Raw genomic sequence first — 6,809 nt, forward strand, 5'->3', positions numbered from 1 at the left:
AGACCTCCTCGTTGCTCGCAACGAGATCGTGTCTAGTTTATTATATATTATTCAATTCCAAAAGGTGTTGAAAGCACTGAGGAGGAATCGCGTGGGGCAGGTACATTTATACATGTATAGTCTTAGAACAAACAAATGCAGATCAGATCATAACAGTTGTTGTAGTCCACTTCAGGTACATAATTACTTGACCGTCTAAAACGCTATCAAGCAAAGAAAACGCACGGAAAATGAGTTCCATCTTTATTGAATATGGTTTACTACAAAACACTCAATGATACAAAGGAAATGAATTTGAGGGCGATTTTGAAAACCTTAGTCAGAGATATGATAGAAGTCAAACGAGGAAGACCATGCCATCCTTAAAGCCAGAGTACAAGTGACAAATCTCACAGGTCACTGAGAAGAAAAATATACGGTTAATGGCATAAAAAACCCAATTAACTGGGTCAAGTGTCTATCACAAGATCAATTGTATTTTTATAGTGTATATTTTAAACATACATTTGACACATATTTAAAAAAAATGCAGAATATTATAATTATGTATATTGACATGTACATGTATATCCTGTAAAGATAACTAGTTTTTAAATTATATGCGTGTAGGGTAGATATTATTCTATTAATGCACACATATTATTCTTTGTACAAACTGCAGTGAAGAACATCCATGATTGACAGAAAAATTGAATGGGTGAAAATAAGACGTGTATTAGTGATGCCTTGGCTACAGTATTACATACATGCTCAGAGTAAGAGGGGAATAATGACGACCACTCTTTCATCATAGTTTAACCTCTGCCATGGAGATCTAGTGGAATCATGAGAGCTGGACTCAAGTTCAGGAGGACCAAGTCAAGTCCTTTTCGGGGACACAAAAAAGAGTAAAGGACAGTAACACCTCTGATTAGCCAACGCTAACTCTAAAAGTATAGTAAAACGAGGTTATAAAAGTTTTCATTATAAATTTACCAGATATACATTATTACAGTTAAAATGAATCATTACCATTCTAGGAAGTCTGCTATAATTCTGTTCTCTTTTAACAGGATAGTCCACATAAATCAAAACCAAACTGCATGAAAACAAGGCTTCATCAATTTAATATGTGTCGGTGTACATAAACCTTAATATATAACGCGTCATCCGTGGACCCTGTCTCTGTGTACATGAACTCGGCATAAATAACGCGTCATCAGTGGACCCTGTTTCTGTGTACGTGAAATCTGCATAAGGAACGCGTCATCAATAGACCCTGTTTCTGTGTACGTGAAATCTGCATAAATAACGCGTCATCAATAGACCCTGTTTCTGTGTAAATGAACTCTGCTTAAATAACGCGTCATCAGTGGACCTTGTTTCTGTTACATGAACTCTGCATAAATAACGCGTCATCAGTGGACCCTGTTTCTGTGTTCATAAACTCTGCATAAATAACGCGTCATCAGTGGACCCTGTTTCTGTGTACGTGAAATCTGCATAAATAACGCGTCATCAGTGGACCCTGTTTCTGTGTACGTAAACTCTGCATAAATAACCCCCATCAATGGACTGTGTTTTTGTGAACTTTATATATAAAGTATCATCACCTGGATGCAAAATAATTTAATACTGTGCTACATGTAGAACAACAAGCTCAGATCCTGGGAAGTCTTAAATGATTTGAAAAAAGGAGAGAATGAAAGACTTAAAAAAAGATGAGATTAATGTGCCTCCTAGTTTTGGGGTACGCATGCATATCAATGTATTTAAACTCTTTTGTCCCAAACCGGTTTTATCGGAGGGATCTATAGTTTTCCTCTGCGTCCGTCAGTATGTCTGTCCCGCTTCAGTTTTTACATTTTTTTCGTTGTGCGTTTGATAAATAATAAAATAGTATGATACTTACTAAACAGCCTCTAAATGTCAAACAACAGATTGAGTTGACACTTTTGTGGCGTCTGGTAAACACTTTTTGAGAAAATTAATTTTTTAATGTTCGGGTTTGTTATCAGGATCGTTGTGTATTAAATAAACGAGGCCAGTATGTGGTCAGCAATATGCGTTGCTTGTATCATTACCTGTATAATTCTTAACAAATTAGTTCTGTAAAATTGTGGGAAGTATTATGTTGCGAGTTGGGCTTTTCTACTGTTTAGTGTGTATTGAATAAACGAGGAAATTGTGTATATCGTGCATTACTTGTACCATTACTTTTTTTCTTTCTAACAAACAAAAACGTTCTGGAAAACAGTGTCAAGCGTTGCGTTGTTAATTTAATCGACAGGTTTTTAGTATTATTACAGTCAGGTTCGTTATCGGGTTGGTCTGTTGATTTGTGGTACAGAAGACTGTAAGAAATGATATTGTACATATTTGTATAAAATATGACAATATGTATTTTTATATTAATAATATACAGTATATATACATACTTATATAGTGGTACATGCAGATAGCTTAAAACCGTTCAAGACAAGCGTTCCAGGAGATTTATATCGAGACGATGATAATAACAACATGACGGGTGGTGAAGAATTACACGGCGACGGCGAGACAAGCCAGAAGTTACGGATCAAACAGTACCCGATGACCAATCAGAACGAGCTCTTAGCAACGAAATTGGTATTGACAACGCGCAAATTCCCGTTTTCAAGACAACGCGCATAGGACGTCAAATACGACCGAAAAAGTATTTTAAATTGTTATTCACTCTTTTATAACGCAGAAAACAGGCAAGATGTAAATACATGGATTATTATATATGCGAATATTGTGGAATTAAAAATTCTGCGACGAAATAATTTAGATATACATAATTTGCTAATGACTTTTTTTTCTTCTATGTGTTTAATACTATGTCGATATTAACCTATATGGAATATGTAAATAATTGCTTCTGATGTAACATGTTTTAATTTGAGATGTGTTTTTGTTTTTCTTGAAATAAAAATGCATTTTCAAATGTCATATTATATGTTTAAATAGTTCATTGAACAATTTTTGTTTTGCATTGTCAGCATATAACATGTGATTTTTTTTTTTTTTTAATTGCGTGTTATTCGTATAAATGTTGCTAGTTTTAAAGATTTTGTTACGCGCTATCTTTATATTTGAACGGAGTCAAATCTTAATGCAAGGGGGGGGGGGGGGGTTGTAACGGTTTAATATGTTATATCCATTAAAGTCATTCTTCATTAATTATTTGTTCACACATAATCTACACTAAGGCTATAAATCTTATCTGTGTCTTAATCGCCCATCTTATCTCACCCCCTGCTGACTCCACATTGACCATTGTGTTCAATGTATTAAAGGAAGTGAACATAAAAAATTTATCAAGGGCTCAAATTTGTCAGTTTGATGTATATAATGATTTTGTAAAGCCAATTAGACATAGCGTTCCTCAGTAAGAAGATATTCCATTAAAAGTAACTAATTCTTGCAATCCATGGGAGCCGCCATATTGATAAAATCATTACCTCCCTGCTGGGTTATCTCTAAGCATCTAAGAGAGGGCAGCACTGATGCCGACGTCAGCGAGACACATTGCATTTTGGCACATTGGTTAATCAACACTCAGTTACGCAGTTAAAAGGTCATCGTCAGAAAGTGAATTAAACAATGAAATTGAAGTTGAGGGCTATCATTTTGAACCAGAGTTTACAGAGGAAGAAATTGAAGCCCTGAATGATGCCCCTCCACCTGCAATTAATGTGAATGTGATAGGAGCATCATTGGATTGGTGTACTTGTGAAAACTGTACAATTCTACCTACATTTAAGGAATGTCTTTGTTGCTATGAATTTGAACATTATGTGGCGGACTACATTACCGAGCACATAAAGTACATATCCCAGCACCCAGATTTTGATACAGTGTGTCTTAGTCCTGTCATCCTCGAGACAGCTTATATTATCTATCTAAGATATACCGGTAAAAGCCAGAGAGGAAGAGCCCCAGAGCACTTAAATAACAAGTAAGACTCCCAAAGAATGATTTCAAATACAATCAATATTTATTTGAAATATTTCAACAACATCTCATTTGTGTATAATCACTTGCACACACATATGATACAATCTAATTCTGTATTTTAATTCTGCTCTTAAATCCTTCTAACTCCATTGTAGAAGATGACCCCGTTTCACTTACTTGAACAACATTAAAATCTAAAATTGCAGAAGTCATGGCCTCCATGACTGTATATGTACAATATTTAGCATTGAAACCTGGAGAATCACATCTACCATCTCAACAAATTACTAGGGCTTTTCTTTTCATTTTTTTAAGAATATCATTTTGTTGTTCTCTGTAGTACATATCTATGACAGGTAACACTAATGTTCTGCTGTTATTGGTAAAAGTTGTTCTAGATATTATTTGTAAATTCATGCACTTAGCAAAGTTTGAAATGCCTGAGAAAGATAATCCACTAAAATATGTGGCTGCTGATAACATAATGTTACCAATGGGTTGTTTCCCTACAAAGGGTTGTGATTTCCAAGTAAATTTATGGTTGTACATGCAATCATGTCCCATTGACATAATGGTTTGTAGCATTGACACATCAAACGGTTGTTTGCAAACTTGGCACATTAACATACAGAAAAAAGATTTGATACATGACCAAAAGACAATAAATTTTGAATCCTCAGTAGTACTAACATCTTGCTCTTTATCACTTGATAAATTTGATAACTCATTTGTTGACTCATCTGAGGGAATGAAAGAGAAATCTGGGTCAGCTTTGGTAGTAATTGATTTGACAGGTGATAATTCATCCGATTCAAACGTGTGCGAGAAGCACTGTGCAGATTTCACAGGTGTAGAGGAGAGAAAAATAGTGTCAGTTTCTGATGTTGAAGGAATATCCGTGATCAGATGTTGCTAGACCAGGGTTTTCTCTTGATCTACAGTTGACATAGAAATCTGTTGATTTTTCAGTTCTTATGTCACATTGTGTTCCCATATCTTTCATAGTTCTTTCATCCATGTATTCAAACTGAATTCCAACATCAACAGTGTTCTTTGAATTCTACAAAACAGTATGATTTTAAATGTAAAATGCCTTTGCTTTTACTTTACAAAATAGATATATACATTTAACTTTTAAATTTCTTACCTTTGTTTTTTTTTATTTTCCCACCGGAATTGTTTCTCCTTTCCTTTTCTGTCCCGATCTCCCAGTATCATAAGAACAGCCTGGCTCATCTATATTGTCATCATCTTCAGCATTGACAAGAATATTTTCAAGTAGCTGTGAATTCAAGAATGATACAAATTAAGGCTTTTATTTAATGTACAGATTCATTGTTCATGAATTTGACTGTATCAATGTTAGTTATTAAAATTACCCTGTACTCACTTCCACTTTTTCCTTCTCTTTTATTCTTTTTTCACTTTTTTCCCTTTTCTTTGGAGTTTTGCTGTCAAGGAAAATAGTAGGAACTGCCCCCTTTCTCATTTTTTTTCTTGGTTTGAAATTCATCAGGCGTGCCTTTATTAAAGAAATATGCTATTGTTTTAAGATTGTTTATCAAAATATTTATATTTTATCTGTATTTGAAAATCATTCGTATATCAAATGCATATTTAACTTAAATTGAAAACATTAAAGCCAATTCCTACCTCAAGATCATCTTCAAAGTAATCCTCTTCAAAGTGTTTTTCACACACAATTTTATGATATGCAAACACAAAAGTCTTTATGTTTAATTTCTCATTCCCCAAATTATGAATCCATCTTTTGCACAATTCATAGTCACGCTTAGGGTCAGGAATAGAAAATGTATAAAATCCTTGTCCCCTTCTGACAGTGCAAAATTTTGCTTGACATTCAGGCATGTTTTTCCCGTAGTGCAATCAGTTTGTAACACTGACCCAGTCAGCAGCAGCAATGTGTCTCATCTACGTCAGAGCACAGATGCATGCTGGGAAATAATGGATTGCCTCCATAAGCCTTTCACTGAGAGTGTTTAATTGATAAAATCTCTCAAAATAAATAAATTTAATAGCTACAACTTTCATTATCAAGTTTCAGAGGACTTTTCAAGTTAATTGCAAAAGAGTTATTTTTTTCATGTTCACTTCCTTTAACTCCCTATTGTAAGGATCTTAAAATGTGCTCCTATTCATCAGGAGCGGATCTTTGGTATATATAGCGCAACAATAGCTAGTTACACGGCCACTTACTTAGACAAATAGTCAGAACTTAATTTAAGTTAGATATGACTTACTTAGCACTTGGATTATTAATTTCGCCTATGATTTTTGATAAACGTGTATATGTGATTAATGCGTTTATTTGGATTTTATAGTGTGGATTATTTGTTAGAAATGTTTATATTTGTTATTTGTAAATAAACAGTAGACTTGAAATTCGGCATCTTTTTTCAAAATGTAAGGAACAAATATCATGGAAACTGAAATCATGAAAGGTTGTTGTAAGACCGCTCGGTGCGGCGCTACATTTGCCTTGCCAATGGACGGATATGAAAAACTTCGTCAGTACTGTGTTACTTTAGTTTTGTTACTTCTGATGACTGTGGGACATACTGCCATAACACTTAGATTCAGTTTAAGGCCGATTGTGCTTCACGCCAGAAACAGGTACAACCTCTGTGTCGTATTGGATTATATTTAAATTAAGGTATGAGTTAACAAAATATGCCTACAGAGCCTAAGGTTAAACTGAACGAACAATGACTCGTTATCACACTGGGATAATTTTCTAAGTTAAACACCAAATGAATGTCTATAATGTTTCATTAATATATATATATATATATATATATATATATATATATATATATATATATATATAT

General features: G+C 34.1%; 1 pseudogene; it reads right to left on the reverse strand.

Moving 5' to 3' along the window:
* Nucleotides 1–3,986: 3,986 nt before the first annotated feature.
* Nucleotides 3,987–5,964, reverse strand: LOC128172726 (uncharacterized; annotated as a pseudogene).
* Nucleotides 5,965–6,809: the final 845 nt, after the last annotated feature.

Source organism: Crassostrea angulata, chromosome 2 (assembly GCF_025612915.1).
Source record: "Crassostrea angulata isolate pt1a10 chromosome 2, ASM2561291v2, whole genome shotgun sequence".
NCBI classification, from domain to species: domain Eukaryota; kingdom Metazoa; phylum Mollusca; class Bivalvia; order Ostreida; family Ostreidae; genus Magallana; species Magallana angulata.